Source organism: Myotis nattereri (assembly GCF_964212035.1).
Source record: "Myotis nattereri genome assembly, chromosome: 1".
NCBI lineage: Eukaryota > Metazoa > Chordata > Mammalia > Chiroptera > Vespertilionidae > Myotis > Myotis nattereri.
In genome coordinates, this window is record NC_138075.1 from 100,531,768 (window position 1) to 100,559,011 (window position 27,244).

At 41.2% G+C, this 27,244-nt stretch overlaps 1 protein-coding gene across 1 annotated transcript in view; it reads right to left on the reverse strand.

The window, feature by feature from the left end:
* ARHGAP12 (Rho GTPase activating protein 12) overlaps window positions 1-17,670 on the reverse strand; it is a 199,316-nt gene extending 181,646 nt beyond the window's left edge. Inside the window, exon 1 of the mRNA XM_081100731.1 lies at window positions 17,469-17,670. The gene's annotated coding sequence lies outside the window, so the exon portion shown is untranslated. The remainder of the gene's footprint in view (window positions 1-17,468) is intronic.
* Window positions 17,671-27,244: the final 9,574 nt, after the last annotated feature.

Below are 27,244 nucleotides of genomic sequence, written 5' to 3' on the forward strand. Positions count from 1 at the left end.
AACAGCACTAAGGATGTCCAACTGCAGCTTAGGCCTGCACCCTGCTGGCAAGTGGACATCCCCCGAGGGCTCCCGAACTGCCAGAGGGATGTCTGACTGCCAGCTTAGGCCCCATTCCCCAGGGAGCGGGCCTAAGCCAGCAGGTGGTCATCCCCTGAGGGGTCCCAGACTGCGAGAGGGCACAGGCCAGGCTGAGGGACACCCCCCTCCCCCCGCCAAGTGCACAAATTTTTGTGCACCGGTCCTCTAGTTCAGTGATAAAAAGAAATGAGATATCAAGTCAAGAATAAACACAAATAAAGCTTAGATATATTTTGCTAAGTGAAAGAAGTCAGTTTGAAAGAGCCATATACAGAATGATTTCAATTATATGGCATTCTGCAAAAGTCAAAACTATAGAGACAGTGATTACTGGGAGTGGGAGGAGAAGAGGGAGACTTTCATACCCATTAATCATTACAACACAAAGTCTGAACTTCAATGTATGCAAAATTTTTAAAAACTGTTACGAGGTTAGGGAAATCCCAGGATGGAATGTAGATGTGACATGCTAGTCTAGCAGGATTACAAATATATGGATCGATCTCACTGAAGGGGAGGAAGGGAAAGATGCTGACCTAATTAACATAGGAAATAAGTGGGGTGTATAAGAATATAGGCAAAGGGACTGCTAATAAGTATGTGTTGTAGTAAATAAAAATGTTTCCGCCGAAACCGGTTTGGCTCAGTGGATAGAGCGTCGGCCTGCGGACTGAAAGGTCCCAGGTTCGATTCCGGTCAAGGGCATGTACCTGGGTTGTGGGCACATCCCCAGTGGGAGATGTGCAGGAGGCGGCTGATCGATGTTTCTCTCCCATCGATGTTTCTAACTCTCTATCTCTCTCCCTTCCTCTCTGTAAAAAAATCAATAAAATAAAAAAATAAAAAAAAGTTTCCCAAATGAGTGTAAATTAAAAATTCTGATACTGGCCCTTGCTGATTTGGCTCAGTGGATAGAGCACCGGCCTGTGGACTGAAGGGTCCCGGGTTCAATTCTGGTCAAGAGCACATGCCCAGGTTGTGGGCTCAATCCCCAGTGGGGGGCACACAGGAGGCAGTCAATCAATGATTCTCTCTCATCACTGATGTTTCTATCTCTCTCTCCCTCTCCCTTCCTCCCTGAAATCATTAAAAATATATTTTAAAAAACAAACAAATAACTAAAAAAGAAATTCTGATACTGCTATACATATATGCTGGAGCTGAATAATTAAGTAAATGGAATGTGGGTAGTAGGAACCAGATTTCTCAGTGTTGGAGTAGAAATTTATAGACAAGCAAAGGGAGAAGGCTAGAGTAATCTATGTGGTAATGGATTAGACTTGGAGACACCAGTATGAAATCAATGAGCCCATTTTTAGTTTACCATAGATACAGGTGATTACATTATAAAAATTGCAGAAACATGTCTATGAGATAGTTCAATAAGGCAGGACATGTGGAATAGGGAAACTGAGACAGATAGCTGAACTAACTGGCAGAGCAATTTACAGCAGATACAGAAAGTCACCTCCCTAGAAATAACATCTAGGCCTCAACTGTATCAGCTACAGACCCGGAAAAGCAACAAAACTAGAGAGTGACACCAGGACCAGCTGCAATGACTAAGGACCCCTTGCCTAACACTGACCAATAGGTGGAGATCAGGGCCCTAGAGAAGCACACCTAGAAAACTGATGAATATTCTGCTGAAACCCTCCCTTGAGACTGACCCTAAGATTCCCACCTGCAAGAAAGAGATTAAAGCCTCAAGACAAAGGACTCAGTACTCACTCTCTTTGGGAAGCAGCCCATACCATTCCCTTTCCCCTCTCCCCCACAGGCATCTTCTAAACTCTAATGGACGCCCCATGAGACTTACAACCAATAGAGCAATGGGTGGCAGCAGGCCCACCTCTGAAGCTGTTCCCAAAGCCCCCTTTTCTCTGACTTCTCAAGAGCTAGGGCAGCCCAGCCTCAGCTCTCCTATTGCTTCTTCTCTAGGAATAAGCCCTTTCTTGTTTTACTGTCCCCAGCTTTAATAAACATTCCCTCATAGTCACCTGGACTCATGTTGTGAAATTTTTCCTGCACGAAGTCAAGAATCCACATACTACCAGTCGGCCCTAGGCAGATCCACCAAAGGCTAGGTCCTCCTTCCAGCAACATCTCTTAGTACACATGTTTCCTCGCTGTCTGTAAAAATGACAGCCTAGAGGCAGCAAGCACACGTAGCACCCAGATTTGGCTTCTAATACCATTCTCCAAATAAAGGAACTAAGGCTCTTTGGTGAAATGGCTGATTCTAGTACTAGGGAATGAAATATACAAGATGAGCCTGGAGTATCTTGTAGTGCCATATTGAACCTTCAAACTCCCCCATTTGGATTTTAAGTACTTGATTTAAATGTTTCTTATTATTAGACAACTGTCTTCTTAACTTTACCTCAAATTAAAAGTGATATGCACAAGAGAACCAAGATGGTGGCATAAGGTATAAACCTGTATGTGCTGCCCCCCACAACAACATTAAAACTACAACTATAAGACAAAACAGCTATCATCCAGAACCACGGGAAAGCTGGCCAAGTGGAAGTTCTACAATTAGAAGGAAAGAAAAAAGTGCACTGAGACCAGGTAGGAGGTGCAGAGGCGCCAAGAACAGAGGTACAGAGACACGCGAACCAGGCTGCACCTGGGTGCGCAGTTTTTTTCAATCGGAAGGGGATACCAGCTCTCAAACCCACTGAACTCATTTACGGTGAGATGCTGGGGCACCAGGCTCCTACGGGGAGAAACGGGACTGTCTTGCAGTGGTCAGAAAGCGAAGGTGACTTTCTCACAGAGCTGCTCACAGGGATCATTGTTGCTGTGGGATCGGGGGACTCGGGGACACAGAGATGCGGAGTCCCAGAGACAGCTGACGATAGCCATTGCTGTTTGCTCCGCCCTGGTGATTCTCTGAGAGCCCGTCCCACTTAATTTACATCTCCTCCCAAGCTGTGCGCAGCAGCGCAAAGGAATCACCTGTGCTTTTGCAGCCTAACCTAACAAACTGCAGCTGGGTTAGAGAGCTCCAAAACTTCCAAACCCCAAACAAAGAGGAGAAATCTGCTGATATCACTGTAGCTCCTGCTGGGTGGACTCACACAGTGGTTGACTTGGAGATCCAGGAGCCAGGGTACCCCTGGTCAGATACCAGATTTCCACTCCTCACATCCCTAAGGGACACACTCAAGAAGCAGACTCAGTGAGCACCAAAGCCCCACTGAAGCAAGTCCTACCCCATAAGGATGTCTCCAACACAGCAGTTCTTCCATTGTAGACACAGCGAGTCCCCGCAGTCAGACAAAAATGCGGAGACAAAGAAACATGTCACAAATGAAAGAAATGGAGGAAAGCAAACTAATGGAGGACATAGAGTTCAAAACCACAGTTATAAGGTTACTCAAGAATCTTACGAACCTCCAAGGAACTTAGTGAGACCTTCGAGGATCTTAATGAGAATGCCAAAAAAATGGAAAAGGACCAGTCAGAAATTAAACATACACTGACTGAAATTAAAAATAATATACAAAGATCCAACAGCAGACTAGAGGATCCCAAGAATCAAGTCAAAGATTTGAAATACAAAGAAGTAAAAAACACCCATCCGGAAAAGCAAAACGAAAAAAGAATCCAAAAATATGAAGATAGTTTAAGGAGCCTCTGGGACAACTTCAAACGTACCAACATCTGAATTATCAGGGTGCCAGAAGAAGAGAGAGAGCAAGATACTGAACGCCTATTAGAAGAAATCATGACAGAAAACTTCCCCTACCTGATGAAAGAAATAGACTTACAAGTCCAGGAAGCGCAGAGAACCCAAAACAAAAGGAATCCAAAGAGGACCACACCAAGACACATCATAATTAAAATGCCAAGGGCTAAAGACAAAGAGAGACTCTTAAAAGCAGCAAGAGAAAAACAGTTACCTACAAGGGAGTACCGATACGACTGTCAGCTGATTTCTCAACAGAAACCATGCAGGCCAGAAGGGAGAGGCAAGAAATATTCAAAGTGATGAATAGCAAGAACCTACAACCAAGATTACTCTACCCAGCAAAGCTATCATTTAGAATTGAAGGTCAGATAAAGAGCTTCTCAGACAAGAAAAAGCTAGGGGAGTTCATCACCACCAAACCAGGATTATATGAAATGCTGAAGGATATTCTTTAAGAAGAGGAAGAAGAAAAAGGTAAAGATAAAAATTATGAACAATAAAGTGACAACAAATAAATATTTATCAACAAGTGACCCTAAAAATTAAGTCAGAATAAACTGGTGAATATAATAGAAGCAGGGGCATAGAAAGGGAGTGGACTGATAATTCTTAGGGGGAAGGAGGTGTAGGGGGTGCAGGAAGAGACTGGACAAAAATCTTACACCTATGGATGAGGACAGTGGCGGGGGTAAGGGCATAGGGTGGGGTGGGAACCAGGTGGAGGGGAGCTATGGGGGGAAAAAAGAGGAACACCTGTAATAATCTGAACAATAAAGATTTATTAATTTAAAAAAATAAAAATAAAAGTGATATGCACATTTAATATTCTGATTAATATTTCTTACATAATGTTGTCCCACGTTTAAATAATTTAAATAAACTCACATTTCTTTTGTTCTTTACTTATAAATACCACATTTATGGAGAATTACAGTGCCTGTTTTTTCTCACTTAAACACAAATTACAATTATTTAAGAGGTATTAGGGTTCTTCATTATCAATGTCTGTTAAATCTTCAAAATCATTCTAAAAATAATCTCTTAAACATGACCCAGTTAATATATAACAGAGCAGAAAGTGAGAAACCTATTGTATTCAAAAAAATTTTCACAAACTCAGTACTTTATTTATTTATTTATTTTTTATAAATATATTTTATTGACCTTTCACAGAGAGGAAGGGAGAGAGATAGAGAGCCAGAAACATCAATGAGAGAGAAACATCGATCAGCCGCCCCCTGCACATCTCCCACCGGGGATATGCCCGCAACCCAGGTACATGCCCCTGACCACAATCGAGCCCAGGACCCCTCAGCCCGCAGGCCGACGCTCTATCCACTGAGCCAAACCGGTTTCGGCCACAAACTCAGTACTTTAATAAAGAGCCCTGATCAAGCTCCCTTTCAGACCAGAAAACAGTAAAGATTAATCAGGGTTTTAATCCCTTAAGAGCCACTTGCACACACTAAGAGTTTTAATATGATGATGTAGGATACCAAGAAAAAAAACAACTTAAAATCAGTAAAAAGTCTAAGGAACAAAAATAATTCTTTTCTTGAGCAAAAAGGTTAACTTCCTTTTCCTTAAGACTCTATTTCATCAAAAACTACCACCTATGGAAAATAGCTTCACAATAACCTTTAAAACCACCCTTTTATGATGATCATTCTGCTTCTACACTTTTTTTTTTAGTTTTCTCTTTACTTCCTTCTAAATGCACTCCAATCAATGGATTTTTCCTTCCAAACCCTCAACACCTAAGTCCCATATTTCAATTTTCTAATAAGAACTTTCTAAAAATAATCAGTTTTTAAAAGCAGAAAGAAATTAACTTCTTTTATAGTTCATATAATTTTTTTCCTGCATCTCACCCACCCCCACTCCCTTGTGGTAACAACACCTGTTCATTGCTGGTGGGAATGTAAACAGTATAGCCACTGGGAAATCAGCATCGATTTTTTTTCAAAACATTAGAGATAAAATTACCATATGATCCAGCAATTCCACTACTGGATATACATCCAAAAGAATTGAAAGCAAGGACTTGAACAGATATATGAACACCCATGTTCATAGCAATATTATTCACAATAGCCAAAAAGGTGGAAGCAAATCTAATGTCCATAGGTGGATGGATAGCTTTAAAAAAAAAAAGTGGTATATACAGACAATGAAGTATTACAGGCATATATTACCACAATAAAGAGTCACTGGAGAATACTATTTAAATCACCTTATCCTTGTCTACCCATAACCTAGAAGTCACTAAAATCTTCACAAAGCTTTTACAGATCCTCCATCAATGTAAATACACGGTGGGGTAAAAGTGGGTTTACAGTTGTGAATACACAAAACAGTTTATTCGTGTATTCTTATTTTATTATTGTGTTATTTTCCATATGAACAACTGTATTAAAAAGCAAATAAACATTCAAACTTCTGGAAAACTGTAAAGCAGCTTGTATGTAGCAAACAAATAATGAACTACACTACCAATCCCTCCAAGCTTTCTGTCCTCTACTGGAAAAAAAAAAAAAAAAAAAAAACTTGCCGGGCTGGCTTGGCTCAGTGGTTGAGCACTGACCTATGAATCAGGAGGTCACAGTTCAATTCCCAGTCGGGGCACATGCCAGGGTTGCAGGCTCAATCCCTGCGTGTGCAGGAGGCAGCCAATCAATGGTTCTCTCTCATCATTAATGTTTCTATCTCTCTCTCCCTCTCCCTATCCCCTCCTCTCTGAAATCAATAAAAATATATTTTAAAAAAAGAAAAAGATTCCATGATTCTTAATTTTTATCCAAGTTTAAATTGTTTTATAAAACATTAAAAACCCAATAATGCAAATTAAAACCAAAATAAGATATAACTACAAACCAACTACAATACATAAAGTTATTTTTTTAAGACGACAATACAACTTGGCCAACCTGGCTCAGTGGCTGAGCGTCGTCTACCTGTGTGCCGGGGATTGCGATTCTTTTTCTGGTCGGGCCCATGCCCAGGTTGTGGCCTTCCCCAGTGTGGGGTGTGCAGGAGGCGGCCAATCTGTGCTGACAAGAATACCAACAACTGGAACACTCAAACAGTGCTAATGGGAATGCTAAATGGTACAGCCAGCTCTGCGGTTTGTAATAAACATATTTTCTTTAGACTATATTCTGGGCCATAAAACAAATTTCAATACATTTAAAAGAACTGAAATCATACAAAGTGTTTTCTCTGACAATTAAATTATAAATTAATAAAAAGATATCTTAAAACCCCCAAATTTGTTGTTAGAATCTAAACAACACTTTCTGAGTAACTCGGCAGTCAAAGCAGAAATCAAACAGGAAATCTGAACTGAATGAAAATGAAAAAAATGACATTTCAAAATTTGTGAGATGTAGCTAAAGTAGTACTTAGAACATTTTATAGCACTAAATGCCCATATTAGGAAAGAAGAAAGGTCTCAAATCAACGACGTAAGCTTCTACTCTAAGAAACTAAATGAAAAAGAGCAAAATAAACCCAAAGTAAGCAGAAGGGACATGCTAAACATCAGAGCAGAAATCAATAAAAAGCAGTAAAATGTTAGAGGAAATCAATAAAACCAGAAGCTGGGTCTTTGAGAACATCAGTAATACTGATAATCTGGCCAAACTGATCAAGAACAAATGAGAAAAACACAAATTATCAATATCAGGAATAAGACAAGAGACATACTAGAGATTCTAAAGACATCAAAAGAAAGATAAGATTATGAACTTTATGTCAACAAATTCAACAACTTAGATAAACTGGACAAATTTCTTGAAAGACAAATTACCAAAGTTTGCTTAAGAAGAAAGAGATAATCCAAAGAGCCCTGTATCTATTAAAAATATTGACTGTCTTGCCCTAGCCAGTTTGACTAAGTGCATAGCCCGAGGACTGAAGAGTCTCAGATTCAATTCCTCAGTTTCAGGCTTGATCCCCCAGCCCAGGCCGGCCAGTGCGGGAGGCAACTAATCAATGTGTCTCTCTCACATTGATGTTTCTCTTTCTCTGACTCCCCTTGTTCCTTACAATCTCTCTAAAAATCAATGGAAAAATATCCTTGGATGAGGATTCACAAAAGAAAATAAACATTGAATGTCTTTTTTTTTTTAAGTTTTTAATGAAAGTTGAATAGAGGATTACTTTAGTCCTGCATTTCTCAATTGTGTCTTCCTTGTATTTGCCCTTTTCCTTTCCTACTTGGTGAGATTTGGCTATCCATTCAAGGATCTTTGTGAAGTCTTTGACCAGCTTTAGTCTAGTGATAAACACCTTGCTGGGGTAAATGCCCACATGAACAGTTGTCCCATTAGCTTCTGCACTCATTTAATGAAGATGACATTGAAAGGCGCACCGCCCGCCTCTCCGGGCGGTGCGGGAGGAGGAGTCTGGCTGCTGGGCTCTGAAATCCCTCCGCGCCCGCCGTGGGGCCTGGCCTCCCCGGAGCAGGTCCGAGTGTCCTGACCGGCTGCGTGGTGGCCAGCGGCGGGCCGAGGGGTGGGGCCGGGCGGCGACCGACCACGGGGGAGCGGAAGGCCTCACCGCCTGGCTCTTTCCTCCCTTCCCTCGTGGTCGGCTCCCCGCTTGCCCGCGCTGGGGCCAGGGGTCCATGCGGCCCTTGGGGCCCGGTCAGGGGGACCGGGGCCTGCGTGGGCCGACCGACCGCTGGGCCCCATGGGGGGGGCATTGGCTCCCCGGCCCACGGCGGGAGCCCGGCGCGGGCTGCCACCCGCCCGCTGCCCCCCGGACCGGGCCCAGTGCAGCAGCGGCAGCAGCGGAGTGGGGCGCGTGCCCTAGCTCGGGGAGGCCGCCATGCTGCAGTGCACCGGCCCCGTGGGCCGGGCCTGCTCCGAGCGGATGCCGCTCCTCCGGAGCTGGGCCACTCCACTGGCCGCACCCCGTTTGCTGGGCCTGTGCCGCCCAGATGCACTGGAGTCCCAGTCTGCCCGCAGGCCAGCTGCGGGTGCTGTGCGGGAGGGCCATCCTGCCTTGTGGCGAGTTCGAGCGGCAGCAGCAGGAGCCGGACAAGGACTGCGCCCTCCATCTTGCCTTGGGTCCTCCATCTTGGGACAGAGCCACGTGCGCCCTCCATCTTGCCTTGGGTCCTCCATTTTGGGACGGTGCCATGTGCTTCCTCACGGGAAGAAGCTGCTGCTAGCCACACCCAGGATTTCTCTGGACTAACCAATAATAATCAAGGGAAGTGCACGCCATCACTATGACCACATCCTGTACCAACTCGCGCCTGGCCAATCGGCGGGGCCCACAGTCCCCTCTCCTGCCCTCACTCCACCCCCCTTTAAAACCCCGTCCCATCAGGCCTCTCTCTCTCTCTCTTGGCCACTGGAGCTTACCTTTGCATCGGTGAGCGTGGCAGGGGAGCCAAACCTAGGTTTGAAATAAATGACTCTTTGCTTTTGCATCGGACTGAATGGCTCCCTGGAGGTCTTGGGAACTTTGAAATCTGGGCACAACAGACATATTTCATTCTCTAGACCTGGACTACTTTGCCAATTTGCTGCCCTTTGTAATGTCCTTGAACAAACTGAACTTCATCATCCTTTCTGATGGGCATGGATTGAACACTGCAGTACTTCTCTCTCAGTTCTTCGGAAAGAAAACACAAAATCTTCCTGCAAATGTGGGAAGGTGCACTGAAATTACTTTTACAGTTCTTGATCCAGTCAGAAGTCACAAAGAGACTGAACTTCATTTTGACCATTGACGCTTCTACGTTGGCTGCAAAAGGCTTGAATCTGTCTTTTAAAATCTTCCCACAAAGACCCAGATGTCTCACCAGTGATTTTACCAAAAATGTAAGGAAAAAAAAATGTAAACTCTCTACAAACTTCTCAAAGAAAACTGAAAGAGGGAAAGCATCCCAACTCATTCTATGAGATCAGCATTACCGTCATGTCAAAACCAAAGACCTTGTAAGAAAAAAAAAACTATAGCTCATTATCCCTCATGAACACATATCTCCAACAAACTCATATCTAGAATATATAAAGAATTGTACAAAGTCAATAACACAAATAACCCAACAAAAACGGCAAAAGATATAAACAGATACTTTTCCAAAGAAGATAGACAGATGGTAAATAAGCCCATAAAAAGGTGCCCAAAATCTTTAGTCATTAGGAAAATGCAAATCAAAACCACAAAGAATACATACTATTAGAATGGCTAAAATTTAAAAGACTGATCATACCAGTGGTTTTGAGAATGTGGAGCAACTAGAACTTACCCACTGCTGGTAGAGATGTAAAATAGTAAAAGCACTTTGGAAAAACATTTAACATTTATCTACTATATGATCCAGGGATTCTACTCCTAGCTATTTACCCAAAGAAATGATAACACAAAGATCTATATGTGAATGTTCACAACAGCTTTATTTCTAGAAGCCCAGCGCACGCAGCCCGGCCCACCTGCACATGCAGCCCCACGCTCCTGCACTGGTCTTGGTTGTTACAGCGTTAGGGCCACTGGATTTTTATAATATAGACAGCCCCAAATTGGGAACAACCCAAATGTCCATCAACAGGTAAGTGGATACACTAGTTGTAGTATATCCACACATGAACTACTGATACACAAAAAACAATCTGGATGAATCTCAAAACAATTTGCTGAATGAAAAAAATTCAAACAAGAGTGCATACTTTAAAGATTCTATCTGCATAAAATTCTAGAAAATACAAACTAATCTATAGTGACAGAAAGCAGATTACAAAGAGGCTCAATAAAATTTTTTTGTGAGGGGAGGTGAAAAATATACTCATTATCTTAATAGTGGTGATGATGGTACACAAGTATATACATATATGAAAACTCATCAAATTACACACTTAAATATGCACAGTTAATTATACAGCAATTATACCTCAATAAATCTGTTAAACAAAACCCTTATAATGAAAATGAAAATTTCTAGATATCACTATCCGTCTACTAGAATGGTGTTAGGTCTGGTTGGGTAATAATAACAGTATTTTTGTAATAAGAGCTAAAACTTATAAAGTACTTACTATGTGCCAGGCATTATGCCATGTGCTTTACAGATACCTACTCTAATTCTCCCAGCATGTGGACTGTCCTATCAATAAGCTTTTTATAAATGGGAAAAAAAAACTGATGCTCAGAGAGGTTCAGTGACTTAGGTCACATAGCTAGCAAGAGGCAGAGGCAGGGATTTTTGAGGAGAGACTAATTTTATAATTGATTACTTCATTTGTGAGTATTTTTTTACTCTCACAAATTTTGCTTCTTTGAGTAAGCAACAATTAGTGTGGATACTCTGTACCATTCCCTGTAGTTTATAAAGTACTTTTTTTCTTTTCATTCTCACAAGGATCTTGTGAGGTTTGTATTTTCTCCTTTGTTTTTCAAATAAGTTAGGATGCTCAGGGTCTGAGAGCTGATAGATGGCAAACCCTAGATATAAATTTCAGGCCTCTGACACTAAGTTCTGTGCTTTTTCCCTTTACTGAAGGAGAATTTAGAATATATTTTGAAGTTAGAGGATATTTAAATTTTGCTGAAAATAACCTGTATTTTTATTTGGTAAGGAGAACACCAACTGAAACTCTCATCCCCTGGTGGGAATGTAGAATGATATAGCCACTTTGAAAAACATTTTGGCAATCTATATCTATCTATTATAAAGGGCAAATAGCAATATTAAAATATTTTCTCTAATTAATTCCCTTTTAATGTGCACGAATTTCGTGCACCGGGCAAGTAGTGTATGTATATAAAACCCTAATATGCAAATAGACCAAACGGCGGAACAACCAAACAACCGGCACTATGATGTGCGCTGACCACCAAGGGGTGCATGCGGAACATGGCAGGAGTGGGCAGCAGGCAGCAGAGCAGGGAACATGGCAGGCATCAGCTGCAGCAGTATGGTGGAGCAGGTGAGCGGGGAAGCCAGACCAAGGTGGGGCACCGGTCACTGTCATCAGGGTGAGCCTCTGGTGGTTACTGAAAATTCTTTACTTGCACCAGCAGCAGGAGTCGGAGCTGCCGCTCACACCCGCTGCTGGCACCATCAGTGGGTGTGAGCGGTGGCTGCCAGCCCCAATAGCCCCTGAGGGCTTCTCCACCTCCCCCTGGTCCTGAGGGGCGATCAGGGCAGCAGCCGCTGCTCACACCCGCTGCTGGCTCTGGCCCCAATCGCTCTGCACCATCAGCGGATGCTAGTGGGGCTGGCGCCATCAGTGCATGGGAGCGGTGGGGGTGGGGAGCAGGACTGCCGACAGACGGGACCAGAGGCCATGGCGAGGGGGCCGGGCAGGGGCATAGAGGATGAACCAAGACCTGCCCCTGTGCCCACCGCAGCCTCACGGCCCACAGTTCCTTTCAAGGTGCACAAATTCGTGCACTGGGCCTCTAGTTTCTTATAAAGTTAAACTACATTTACCATATAATCTAGCAATTCCTCATCTAGGTATTTACCCAAGAGGAAAAAAAAAAAAATAAGTTCATGCAAAGGCCTTACATGGACAGTCATTACAGCTTTATTCATAAGAATCATAAATTGGAAACAAATCATCTGGTGAATGCCTTAATTGCTGAAGGAGAATTTAGAATACATTTTGAAGTTAGAGGGATATTTTTTAAAATTTGCTGAAAATAACATATTTACAGATACGTCCATCTGTAAAACAGGAAACAATACAAATCTCAAAAGATCCTTGTGAAAATACAAAGAGAAAATGTGAAAAAAGAAAACAAAATCTTGATAGAGAACATCACCCTAAACCAGGGATGGGCAAACTTTTTGACTCGAGGGCCACAATGGGTTCTTAAACTGGACCGGAGGGCCAGAATAAAAGCATGGATGGAGTGTTTGTGTGAACTAATATAAATTCAAAGTAAACATCATTACATAAAAGGGTACGGTCTTTTCTTTTTTTTTTTAGTTTTATTCATTTCAAACGGGCCAGATCCGGGCCGTAGTTTGCCCACGGCTGCCCTAAACACTGTTTACTCATGGAAGTTGTGACAGAAAAGTATTCACAAATCATACATTGTGTAGCCTTCTATATCTGGCTTGTTTCACTTAAAATAATGCTTCTGAGATTCACCCATCTTGCTGTATGAGTGAATTCTCTAAATTGCTGAATGTTAGTGTATTTTAGTGTATATGTTATACCTCAATAAAATTGAATTTTTAAATAAATCACTAATGCATTGCAAAATGCAAGTTATTTTCAGCAAATTTTTAAAAATATCCCTCTAACTTCAAAATATATTCTAAATTCTCCTTCAGTAAAGGGAAAAAGCACAGAACTTAGTGTCAGAGGCCTGAAATTTATATCTAGGGTTTGCCATCTATCAGCTCTCAGACCCTGAGCATCCTAACTTATTTGAAAAACAAAGGAGAAAATACAAACCTCACAAGATCCTTGTGAGAATGAAAAGAAAAAAAGTACTTTATAAACTACAGGGAATGATACAGAGTATCCACACTAATTGTTGCTTACTCAAAGAAGCAAAATTTGTGAGAGTAAAAAAAAACTCACAAATGAACTGATCGATTATAAAATTAGTCTCTCCTCAAAAATCCCTGCCTCTGCCTCTTGCTAGCTATGTGACCTAAGTCACTGAACCTCTCTGAGCATCAGTTTTGTTTTTGTTTTTTTCCATTTATAAAAAGCTTATTAATAGGACAGTCCACATACTGGGAGATTTAGTGTGGATATGTGTAAAGCACATGGCATAATGCCTGGCACATAGTAAGTGCTTTATAAGTTTTAGCTCTTATTACAAAAATACTGTTATTATTACCCTACCAGACCTAATACTATCCTTCATTCTGCCCACCCAAGTTGCAGTTATCCGTGGTCGGCAAAGTATGGCTCGCGAACCATATGCGGCTCTTTGGCCCTTTGGTGTGGCTCTTCCTAAGCCTTAGGAGTACCCTAATTAAGTTAATAACAATGTACCTACCTATGTAGTTTAAGTTTAAAAAATTTGGCTCTCAAAAGAAATTTCAATCGTTGTACTGTTGATATTTGGCTCTGTTGACTAATGAGCTTGCCGACCACTAGTGTAGGTCATATTAGTGACCTAGATCACTGCTCCTCAAAATTTTAGTGAACAATGGAATTTCCTGGAGAGCTGCTTAAAAAACAAACAACAAAAAACCTTTATTTTTGATAAGTTTCAAATTTACAGAAATATTGCAAAGATGGTACAGAGAGTTCCCATATACCCTGTCCACAATTTCCCCTACTATCTTATGGTATGGTATATTTGTCATATTCAATGAATACTGATAATAATGTTGATACTTTATTCAGATTTCCTTAGTTCTTCCCGATTAAACTTTTTTCTGTTGTAGGATCCCATTCAGAATACCACATATACATTGTGTAGCATAGCCTGTAGCTTTCAAAACACAAGTTCTCTGAAACCCAGATATTCTAAAGAGAGGAGGTATGAGGTAGGGACCCAAAATTTACATTTCTAACAAATTCCCAAAGGTTGCTCATGGCACCAATCCAAAAAAAATACACTGAAAATAGCATTGATCTAGATTCTAGATTCAAGGCCTGTGCTGTTCAATACAGCAGCCATTAGCCAAATGTGGCTATTGAGCATTTGATGTGTGACTAATCCAAACTTGATGTGCTGTCAAGTACACATGAGATTTCGAAGACTTAGTTTGAAAAAAAGAATTAGTATTAAAAAAATCATTAATAAGTTCATATTGATTACATGATAAAATGATAAATTTATTTCACTTGAGGTTTTTTTCCCCCACTTTTATTATGTAGCTACTTAAATCTTCAAACTTACACAGACAACTGGCATTTATTTCTCTTGGATAGCAGTGATCTGTGTTCTGGGCAGAAGGGCAGCATGAGTTATCACCTAGGGGCTTGTTAGAGTTCAGATGATTCCCATGCACATTAAAGTCTGAGAAGCATTTAGAGATGTCAGCATTTGGCAGTTCTGTTCCAAGAAAAAGCTTTATGAACAGCAAAATGAAACTGAGGATATTTACTAAGTCAATAAAGTCAATAAAAGTAATAGGAAAATAGCCAAATCACTGCAAAGCCATCCACAAATGAGGATGTGGCACAATTAGACCAGTTAACAATTGAAGAAAAGAAAAACCACAAAGATAATGGCCCAATGAGTTCCTCAAAATAGCACGATTTAAAAAGCAGGATTTGAAGTACAATGATGCCATGTGGTACCATCATACCTTTTCACATCTGATGCATTCCACAAAACAGTGCACATTTGCAATTTTTGCAACATATAACTAAAACTGTTATAAAAGTTTAAATCCACTTTCCTCTCCCACTACTTATTATAAAATTATAGTGCCTGTTTTAAGCAGATTCACCTTAAGCTTTTCCTAGTACCAATTTTCTCAGATAAGCAAAATATTAGTACTACCATTTAATAATTTTACACATCACTATATTCATTGTTTTGGTCAACTTAAAATTTTTATTAGTCTTATATTCTTGGAAATGTCAACTACATAACTTAAAGTACTTAAATTTTTAGAGCCCACTTTCTATCCACCTTTTACAAAAAGCACTCAACAATTTTTAATTAATGGAAGAAAAGCCAAGTGATTAACTACAAATAATATGTTGTTTTTCTACAGCATTTGCTATGATCACTTGAACCTTACAACAACTGGTATAGTAAGTAAAAAAATTTAAAGTTACATGCCCTAGCCTAGCCTATTTGTCCCGGTGGAGAGAGCATCCTGAAGGATCCAGGGTTCCATTCAGATCAAGGGCATCAAGGGCAGGTAGTAACTGGATCCCCAACCCTGGCAGGAAGGCAACCAATGGATGTGTCTCTCTCACTTTGATATCTCTCTGTCTCTCCCCCTCCCTTCCACAGTCTCTCTCTCTCAAAAAAAAAAAAAAGAGGAAAATAGTTCTCAGGTGAAGATTAACCAAACCAAAAAAAAAAAAATATATATATATATATATATATATATGTGTGTATATATATATATATATATATATATATATATATTAAATACTGACTATAGATGAACAACTACAGATGACATTAAGAGTTAGTGAATTAGTAATCTTCTCCAACTACTATGATTAATATAGTACAAACAAGTCTATCAACAAAGACTAGGGCATATACATACATACAAACACACACATACACAATCTGTTACCTTATTCTTTCCACAGAGAAACACCTCCAGAGCAGCGGAGCTACATGCAAATCATGGGTCACACATAAGTGCCCAGCCTATCTGGCTCTTGAGGCTACATGACTTCCAGTCAAGTCTTTACAGCCTGCTCTTAAGCACTGCTCTGGGCTCCCCAATTCATGCTCTGAAACGTTTCCAGGAGCATTTTTAAAACAAAGAGAAAGACAAATACTGACAAAAGCCAGGCCAGAAAAGGTACAGTAAGATGACCCATTCTTTAATACACCCTCCTACAGATCAGGTAAAGACCACTGGATATGGGCAAATACATCTCCAGGCCACCATTTCGCAACCTTAAATATGAAAGAGACATGACAAGGGACTAGATACTTTTTGACAACCTTTCACTGTAACATTCAGTCTTCCAAGCTCTCACCTTTAGAAATGAGTGGGAGAATCTAAACCAGAACCCAAGTGACTCTTCATTCGTGCTCCTTTCTCTACAATAACCTCCCCTTAGCAATATGTGCACAAATGGTCAATAAAACTACTTCCATATGTCATTTTTACCCATAAAGCAATACCAGTGTTAACAGCCTTTATCCACAACAAACACTTCACTTGGAATGACATTAGAACTTCCATAAAGATATGCTTTAAACATTTTGCTTTTTTAGCCTTTACAAATGTATTTAAAACTGCTGCTGCAGCCAGAAGGAAAACAACACACATCCCTAGAACTGAAGGCCGTGCCAATTTCCCTGGATGTGCAGAGGGTCTACAATAATTTAAGATACAACACACACAGGTCAGCTGATTCTCTTGGAAAGCAATCAAGGACCCTAAGATGGGAAGAGGACAGCAAGCTTGTAAAGAGGATGTTTTAAATTCAAGGACTCTGAGAAGATACGTTCCAGAGGAGTTGGAAAGTAGCAAATACGCATTCAGCAGGGGCGGGGCACCTCTAAAGACTGCAAAGATGAAAGTGCCCAGGGTAAGGTCAACAGTCCCCAGGTGGGCTACAAGGGTGGGCGGAGGTTTGCACACCCTACAGCAGACAGCAGCTACGGGCAGGCGGCGAGAAAGGAGGGTGGCACCAGCCAGTCTTTAACACACACACACACACACACACACACGCGTGCACACCAGAAGCACACACCCCGACACCCTCCTTCCTGGGGGCGGGGCGGGAGCTGCCCTCACACAGGAAGTCAGGAAACCCGGGGGTCAGAGGAGCCAGGACTTCGAGCCATTTAAACCTTCTCGCCCACGTCAGCCCCGGGGCTGGCAACAGCCCCTCTACCCCCGCACCCACTCCCGCGTCCCGACCCCTCAAGGCGGCGCTCCCGGCCTCACGTCGCGCGCACCTCGGCACCTACACGCCTCCCGCACACGCCTTCCCCGCCCCCAACTCCGCGGCCCTCGGCGGGCGCAACTGCGACCCCGGAGCGTCTTTGTGCAGCGGCCCACCAACCTCCCCTCCATCCGCGGGATCTGCGCCCACGATCTTACCGAAGACCCAGCGGCCTCGCGGAAGCAGCTTCCTCTTCGCCCAGCCCGGGGCTGCGGGACGCCGAAGCGAGCCTGAAGGGCTCTCACAGGAGACCGGCCGCCTCCGGCCGGGTCCCGCAGACTAGTCTCCGCGGGAGGTTAAGTTCCAGGGCACGTCAGAGCGCGCCGGCGCGGGGGCGGGGCGGGTGGCTCACGTGACGGTGGGGCGGGGCCAGATCACGTGACGACCAGGGCGGCGCGAGGCGGATAGGCCTCTACTGATACTGGAGGGGGAAGCCGAGGGAGGTCGAGGGAGGGTTCGAAGGACAGATGAGGGAGCGGCCGACTACGAGGGAGTGAGCACTTGGTAAACAGGGAGTGGGAAGCGCTGAGAAACCGTCGTGGGGAAAATGAGGGAAGGACGAACGGGAAACGGACCGAGCGCTAGGGTGGCAGGAAGGAAGCCTAGGAAAGGCAGTGGCGCGGTGGGCCCTGCGCGCTCGTCCTCGGCCCCTGCCTGCTGGGAGCTGCTGAGCGAGGTCAGTTGTTCAGGGGCCTCAAAATCCCCGGGGACCTCGGAATAAGTGTCGCATGCTACCTCAGTGGGACGAAGTGGAACTCTGTAGACATTGAGCCCATTGCCCGGCCCATGCGGAGCTGTCCTTTGCCGGAGCTGCCGGAGCCGCCGGAGCAGAGCGCTGGCTTGCTGTTCCCACTCAGGGCTCAGGAGGCCCCTGGGGACCAGGAGCGGTGCTCCACGGTCGGGCGGGCGGCTTCAGAGCAGCATGACACCCACTCGTTCATCATTCAGCCATAGTTATAAAATTCAATAACTGAAAAACAACTAATAAGTACAGTATTAGGACTTCAGAAACAACTCATTTAGTAACCAACTGTTGATTGTGGCTATTGTGGCGCTGGGATGAGATTTTAAATTTTAATAATTGGCGTTAGGGGGAACAGCCAAGATATGACTCAAGAGCCACTCGCTGGAATTAGCTCTTTTCTGTTCTTCACCTCATACTTGAAGATGCTATTGTGTCTGGCTTTCTTATCACAAGCTGAACTCCCAATTGTTTTTTAAAGGCTGCAAAGAACTCCCTAGGATATTGGCAAGACTTTAAGAGCTGTACTTTACCACCTTCTTACAAAATTAAATATAGTGGAGGGCTAACATTTTAGGATATTCTCCTGTCAGAAAGGAAAAATACTTAAAATAAGTCTGAGACCATACTATATAATTGTACTTGCTACCACCCTTTCCTTGGCATTGATTGTCTTTTCTGTCTCTCTGTTTCCAACCTGTTGCCTTTTCTGTTCCCTTGTTCAGCATACTGAGTATTACTGCTGTTTGCTTCTGAAACTATTTTTTATAGAATCCCTTGTGATCTCTTTCTAGAAACAAAACAAAAGCAGACTGTAAAAAAGAAACTGTGCCTTGATGGGTATGTGCCGGTAACCTTATCTTTCCCACTCTCCAAACCTGAATTAGACACCTTTGGTTTCAGCAACAGTTTGTATATACTTGTTGATCTTCCCGTAACCCTACTTCCTATTTCATAACCTAATCTCAGATGATACCACAATGCCCAGAGTATGCTGATCACTATCAACAGCAGACGGAGTCAAATAAAAAGAGCTGTCACCCAAGTGTCTTGTTTTAAAAGGACCTGATGGGGAGCTGTACAATTACTAGTATATGCAACATTGACTCTAGTTAGTTTTAAATAACAGTGGTAGCATATAACTGGCCCTTGTGTTCAGGATCTCAACAGTTCAATTTCAGGATATTGACATGCAACTGGCTTCTTTCAAAGTATCAAAATGTACAGTTCAAATGTAAACTTCACAAAAGCAGATATTTTATTTTGATTTGTGTGTGAGAGAGAGGTTATATATTTCCCATGTGCCTAAAAGCACTTGGCATGCAGTAGGTACACAATAAATTTCTGTTGAGTGTATTTTTAGTGAACAAGTAGTCTGTAAATTGCTGAATAAACTTGTCCTGCTTTCTTTCTAATTCTTTAATAGGTAGCCCATTTTTCTTAGTGCATTTCTAAATGAAAAAGCATAAACTTATACCTGGCATCACTGCTTTGACTAGGCTATAAAGAAACAGGAATTTGTCAGTATCTATCAAAATTTCAAGTGCATATGTACTTTGAACCTCCGATTTCACTTCTAGTTATTTATCCCACAGATATATTTTCACAAATGAGAAATTATAAGGTATTTCTTGTATTGCTGAAAATAACAAATTATTGGGAACAACCTAAATATCCATCAATAGGACACTAAATTATGATATATCCATACATTTGGATATGTGTTATGTACTAATGGCTGTTAACAAAAATGACAAAGTTCCTTATGTTTTAATATTAAGATCTCCGAGATATTTTTTGTTGTTAAATGACAAAAAAGGCAGGAAAATGGTGCAAAATAATGTGTTGGCTTGATATGCATTAAAATAGGACAAATTAATTGTTGAGGTGTAAGAAATCAGCAGATGGAAGATATAGGAAAGACTTTTCACTGTTTTCATATTTAAACTTTTGATATTCAAAACATGAGAATGATTTACCTCTTCAAAACGTATTTTTTAAAAGTTAAACGTTTTCTGGCCCTCCCCGGTTTGTTTCAGTGGATAGAGCATCGGCCTGCAAACCAAAGGGTCCTGGGTTCGATTCCAATCTCTGTTGCAGGCTCCTCCCCAGCCCAGGCCCTGGTCAGGGCTTGTGCAGGAGGCAACTAATCAATGTGTTTCTCTTACATGGATATTTCTTTCTGTCTTTCCTTCTCTCTTCCATTCTCCCTAAAAAAACATTGGAAAAATATCCTCAGGTGAGGATTAACAAAAAAAAAAAAAAAGTTTTCTCATATCTCTACTTTGTTATTAAAACATTCAGGCTTCATCTATTTTATCAAATAATTTGCCTGTTTAGAATATGAGTAAAAGGTTAGCCAGTACATATATCAGAGAAACTTTTTAAAAATTCAGTTATTTTCATTAAGTTCAAATTGAACAATATCTATTCCTTACTGTACTAACTTAGGATCCAGGTACTACATGTAAATTTTCAAAAGTACTTTCTTTTTCTTGAAGTAGAGCCTTACTTGAATGAGTTTTAACAACTTAGATCCTCTGTTTTAAATAATAAAATCAGGATTTCATAGACCATTTGTTCATCTCCTATAAGATCAAGAAAACATGTTTGGGAGTGTGGGGGGAGACACTGAAGGCATGTGTTTCTGTGTGTACCTGTTCACCTGCCTACTTTGTAATGTCAACTCCCTCCATTTCCATGGGTTACTCAGATGCTCCAGAAATGATTTTGCCTAACATGTTTCAGTATTTGATTACATTTATTTGTGAACTTAATTTACAAAAATCTCAAAGGGAATTATAGGCTATGGTCACATTCAAGTTTACATGACACCATCTCTTTAAGGATTTTTAAGAGATTGATTGATTTATTCATTCATTTATTTATTTATTTAATCAGTCCTCACCAGAGGATATTTTTTCTATTGATTTTCAGAGAGAGTGGAAAGGAGGGCAGAGGGAGAAAGAGAGAGAGAGAGAAGAGGAGAGAGAGAAACATCTATTTGAGAGAGACACATTGATTGGTTGCCTCCCACACAGCCCTGACCTGCAAACCAGGTATGGGCCCTTGACTGGAATTAAACCCTCAGGCCAATGCTCTAACCACTGAGCAACGCCAGCCAGGGCTTAAGAGCTTAAGTAATGTTTTCTTGTGCAATCTCACATTTTTGCTGTATAAATTTACATGATCAATTTTTTTACAGTTACTAAAGACAAGTGCAAGCATAAGTAATTAGAACTAAAGGAAAAATTGCCACCTGGAGCTTTTTTCCAAAATTATCTAGCCACGCCTGCCTAACACAAGAAAATTCGTAATTGACCTTAAAATTTAAACTATATAATTAGCCAATCAATAATTCAGATATATTTTAATTGATAATTTGTTCTTATATCTTTTATGTATGCATTCATTTTAGTTTTATATATAACTCAGACTTAGATATAGGCACTAAGGAAATGATACTAAAATTAATAAAAATCAATAATCAGTAATTCATTATTAACCAATTTATACTGCATGAAAAGCCTTTGATATTTGTCACAACTAGGCAGTAGTTCAAAGTTTCCATATGAATACAGGTGAGGTAGAAATAATATTTCTTGATTTAAAAATAAAGATATTTCCTTAACTTTGGGAATAAGGCAAGGTTATCTGCTTTCACCACTTCTAGTCAACATTGTACTGGCAGTTCTAGAAGGTATCCAACAGTAAATAAATTTGTAGATAAAACTTTATAAATTTATGTAATTTAGTAAGTAGATAAAACATCCAAGCAAATCACATTTCTTAAATCCATGATTCGGTATATCCTTTTGGGTGGGAGGGGTAAAGGAGATGAAAACACCTAGCCCAAAACCTTGCATTTGGTAGGTGGTCAGTAAATGATAAAGTTGAAGTTTTGTGTTTTTTCAAATCTTATAAAAAAGTAATTTGTTATAAAGTAGTAGAAATAGACCTTTACAGACTTATACAGGTAGGAGATGAAAATATACCTCTTTCTTAGTTTGGTTTCCTTTAGAACAGTGGTTCTCAACCTGTGGGTCGCGACCCCTTTGGGGGTCGAACGACCCTTTCACAGGGGTCGCCTAAGACCATCGGAAACACATATAATTACATACTGTTTTTGTGATTAATCACTATGCTTTAATTATGTTCAATTTGTAACAATGAAAATACATCCTGCATATCAGATATTTACATTACGATTCATAACAGTAGCAAAATTACAGTTATGAAGTAGCAACGAAAATAATTTTGTGGTTGGGAGTCACCACAACATGAGGAACTGTATTAAAGGGTCGCGGCATTAGGAAGGTTGAGAACCACTGCTCTAGAAGCTGACCTTGAGGCAAGGATTAAAGTGCAATAAGTTTATTTGGGAAGTGTTGGAAGTGAGGAAATGAGAGAGGGAAGAAGGCAATCAAAAAGGGTGCTTAATTGAGCCACTGTGGGCAGTTGGAGGTTAATCCCACTAGGGAAATTCTGGGAGATAACCTCTCCTACCCTATATAATAAAAGGGTAATATGCAAATCAACGAAGGACAAAATAACCAGTCACTATGACGTGCACTGACCACCAGGGGGCAGACGCTCAATGCAGGAGCTTCCCCCAGCCCCCAGGCCCTGATCGGGTGATCAGGGCCTACCAGCCATCCTCTTGGTCCCTCCCCCACCAGCAGGCTCCAACTGCCCGATGGTGAATGGGGAACTGGGGGTGGGTGGCGGTGGGGAGCAGGGCTGGCTGCTGGTAGCCAGGGAATATGGCTCTGATTGAGGCCAGGCCTAGGGTCCGTACCCATGCATGAATTTCATGCACCGGGCCTCTAGTTTTCAAATAGAATTGAGCAGCCCTAAGCTCAAATACAAGCTTGACTTTATGGGATTTTCAAAACATACAGGATGTCCAAAAAAAAATGGATTCACACTTTAGCAGCTGATAGCTCAATTTTGAAAATGGAATGTGTTTTAATAAACACTGCCTTTATAATTATTCAAAGTGTGTGAATACATTTTGGGGGCACCCTATATATGTGCAGGATGGACCTGGCCATCATATTCATATTTTCCTGAAGATTTTGGATGAGTCCTCCAGCTCCACAGTAACATGGGCCTATCACTCTTTTAGTTGAGCATGTGCAAATTTAGATGGTTTGCAGTGTATGCATGTACTGCCAACTCAAGCTAATAATTGTGTATAATACTGATTTGAGGGCTCAATCCTACAATTTTTCTCTGTTCCATACTTAGGAAGAAACTTTTATTTTAATATTGTCAGAATTATGTTAAAACTATTAGAATATTAGAATGCTACATCTTTATTGCTATATAAAATAGATCTTTGTCATTTCCAAGTATCAATCCAAATGTGATTATATGATTATAAAACTGTGCGTCAGATCAACTACAAATCAGCTATTTGCCAATAGAGACTATCCAAATAGCTACAAACCAAGAAGTAAGAAAAAGAAAAAGAAAACAGAGGGAGTTGGTGCTCAAGTGGAACAGAGTTTAAGCACAAAACTTTTAGTCAATTTGAAGTTCTGATGAGTTCTGTCTGGTTATTCTCCATTTGCCAAACTACCAGACCCAGATCCAATTCTCTACCCTTCTCTCCTGTCCCATGCCTTGGAGGCTAACCCCTTGGAAATTGCATCAAAACCGGACTCCCTTGCCACGTGGCTTTTGGTTGTGAGGCACTGACAGAAGGCAGGGTAAAAGAGAAAGTTCAGGGTATTTATTTCCCTCCACTCCCTGCCTTGCCAAGATTCTGGTGGAAAGGTAGCTACTCACCTCCACAAATGCAGTTCCCTTTAACAGCTCTTTCATAGTTCCTGCTCACTCCAGGCTCTGGGACATTTGGTCTTTAATCATCTACCTAGAGGCCTAGGAGTGGGAATGGCTCCTGACTATACTCATCCCTGAGTGCCCACCACCCCCTATTGGTTCCCTTAGCCCTGTCCACACCCCTGTGAATAGTCCCATGGTTAAATCTGCTTCCATTAAATTCCACTAAGTGAACCATCCTATAAAATAAAGAGGTAATATGCAAATTGACCCTCACGCCCTCACATCACCACAAGATGGCTGCCCCCACATCGTCACAAGATGGCCGCCCCCACGTCATTACAAGATGGCCGCCCCCACGTCATCACAAAATGGCCACCCCCACATCGTCACAAGATTGCCGCCCCCACGTCATTACAAGATGGCTGCCCCCACATTGTCACAAGATGACTGGCAGGGGAGGGCAGTGGGGGGGAAGGGGGTCTACAGGGGAGTGCAGTTGGGAGTGATCGGGCCGGCAGGGGAGCAGTTAGGTGTCAATCAGTCTGGCAGGGGAGCGGTTAGGGGGCGATCAGTCTGGCAGGGGAGCGGTTAGGTGTCAATCAGTCTGGCAGGGGAGCGGGGGCGATCAGGCTGGCAGGCAGGCGAGTGGTTAGGAGCCAGCAGTCCCAGATTGGAGAGGGTGCAGGCTGGGCTGAGGGACACCCCCTGCAGTGCACGCATTTCGTACACCAGGCCTCTAGTTTACTGATATTGACCCTGACTAATACATCAGTGGTTAACTGTTTTCCTAATCAGGAACAGTTTATAAATATTTACAGGTCTTTGATCATTTTTTTAAATAGTTGTTTTTAATCCTCACCTGAGGACATATTAATTTTTTTTTTTTTTTTTTTTTTTTTTTAGACAGAGAGAGAGACAGAGACAGAGACAGAGAGTAAGAAACAGCAACGTGAGAGAGAAACATTGATTGGTCGCCTCCAGCATGGGCCCCGACCGGGGATCGAACCTGCAAGCTGGGCATGTGTCCTCATGGGGGATTGAACCTAAAACACTCTGGTGTACAGGACAACACTCCAACTGAGCCGCCAGCCATGGCTGGTCATTGTTTATGCTACTTGAGATGCGAGAGATCCCAGGGAACACCTCACAAAAGAAAAATAACCAACATCTGGAGGGGAAGTAAAATGAAAGAAGAAAAACGCTATATAAAAAACAGCAATAGCCTTAGCTGGTTTGGCTTAGTGGATAGTGCATTGGCCTGTGAACTGAGGGGTCCAGGGTTCAATTCCAGTCAGGGGCACATGCCCGGTTGCAGGCTCGATCCCCAGTAGGGGGCATGCAGCAGGCAGCTAATCAATGATTCCCTCTCATCACTGATGTTTCTGTCTCTCCCTTACTATCTGAAATTAATAAAAATATATATATTTTAAAAAGCAGCAACAAATGCTTGAGCCCAGTTATGAAAACATTGTAAAGTCATTTCAGGAACCCTCAAGGTCATAGAACTTTTTATGATGTTCATTTTGATGGCTCTAAGTGCGCCTTGGTAGTTGAAGCTTCACATAATCCTCCTGATATTATAAACCTCCCAAAGTGAGATTTTTTAAATAAAAATACGGTTTCACTAGGAACCTCTGCTGCTGCCTCTCAGCTCTCAGTTATGCTTCTAATCACTGAAGATAGAGGAGACGGACAGAACACCTTCCTACAAGATATGAACACTCTATAGGCAAGTTTCTACATGTTTGCATAAATACTGGCACGGGTAATACTAGCCATTAACCACAAGATGCCAGCTAATGCTTAAAATATTCAGATTTGTTTCCCCAAATTTGAGTTTCTATAATGTTAAAAAAATTTATCAAACTTTTCATTATTTCTACTTCAATATTATTTATTTTCTAAAAATACAATAAACAACATCATGTCAGTCACCATTCACAAGAAGAAATAAATTCTAAGTAAAAATATAAATTGTATATTAATATGGCAATCTAGTTAAGAAAAAAAAAATTACCAATTCTTTAGATCATCTCTGCTAGTTATTGAAGATTTCAAGGATTAAAATAATTGAGATTTTAGAAGGGAAAAAATTTCAACGTTCAGGGAACACTGTACTAAAGCTGTTGATATTATCATTATGGCATTTAGGTAATTGTCAGGACAACCATAATGTAATCCTATATTAGTTTCTTGAAACACCATTCCAGGAAGCAAAGAGAATGATTCATCAGGTGGCATCCTCCTGTTGTGTGAGTCAGGAAAATACCAATGCTCTCATTCAGCCTTGTAGAGGCATCATTATATGAGATGAAAAATGCAGCCACTATGTGATCTGTGATAATTTCCACAAAAGCAAACTGGTGACTTCATTAAATATTCCTGTAAGTTTAATTTCATTATTCTCATAATAGACTGTGAAATAGATTTTTACTTTGTGCTATTTCTTTCTCTTCTTACAACATATTCTTCATTTTCATCTTTTGGATGCAAGGTTAATGAGAAAGTAAAATATGGGGGTTTTTTTCTGCCTTACCAGTGTTGTTTGAAATCGAGAGAAGAGATTGAAATTAATGGCTGAAACAAGATAATTTTTGTCTTCATTTCCTGGTATAATATCACACAGAATCTAAAATTGTCAGGACTACCAAATTCAAATCCAGAGTTGTGGTTTAAGCTCTTCTGCTTTGCATATTGTGTAAAATCAGAATGATCTGATACACAGAATATCCATAGTGTGCTAAGATCAAAGATTATTTTAATAAAAGGAATAAAAATATGCAAATAATATGGCTACTTTGAAAACTTACCAGAAAAGTTCTTACCATGTAGTAGAACTTTCTTACCATTTTTTTCTGTTTAACTTTTATTTCATGTAGTGTGTGTGTGTGTATGTGTGTGTGTGTGTGTGTGTGTGTGTGTAGAATGGAAGAGAATTTTATCTATCTAAATATATATCCTACTTAGATTGGGGAGGAATATATGAAAGAAAGAAAGAAAAAGTTCTCTAGTAGTTTAAAATATTGGGGGAAACAAGAAAAACCCTCTCCCCTTGATTTGGCAAAGTTAGTCTCAACTTCACTAGTACCACTTATAATTTCATGTTTGAACTCTTGAACATTTGAAAGTATCTATTAATACAATTTGTAATAGTTTCACACACAAAAAACAACTACTTTATTGCAGTCTACTGTATTTCTGCAGAGTTTACACACTTTTTCTTAGCTGAGAAGAAAGGTGTGTCCTCTAAAATCACAAAGATTCCAGAGCCCTCTTCCCTAGTGGCTAACAAATTTATTTATTCTCATATTAATCAATCTGTTAAAACAAGATTGCACACTCTCTGTCAAACTGGTTCCACTTCATTTGGTGACCTTCATTCTCCTATGTTTGTAGCACTGC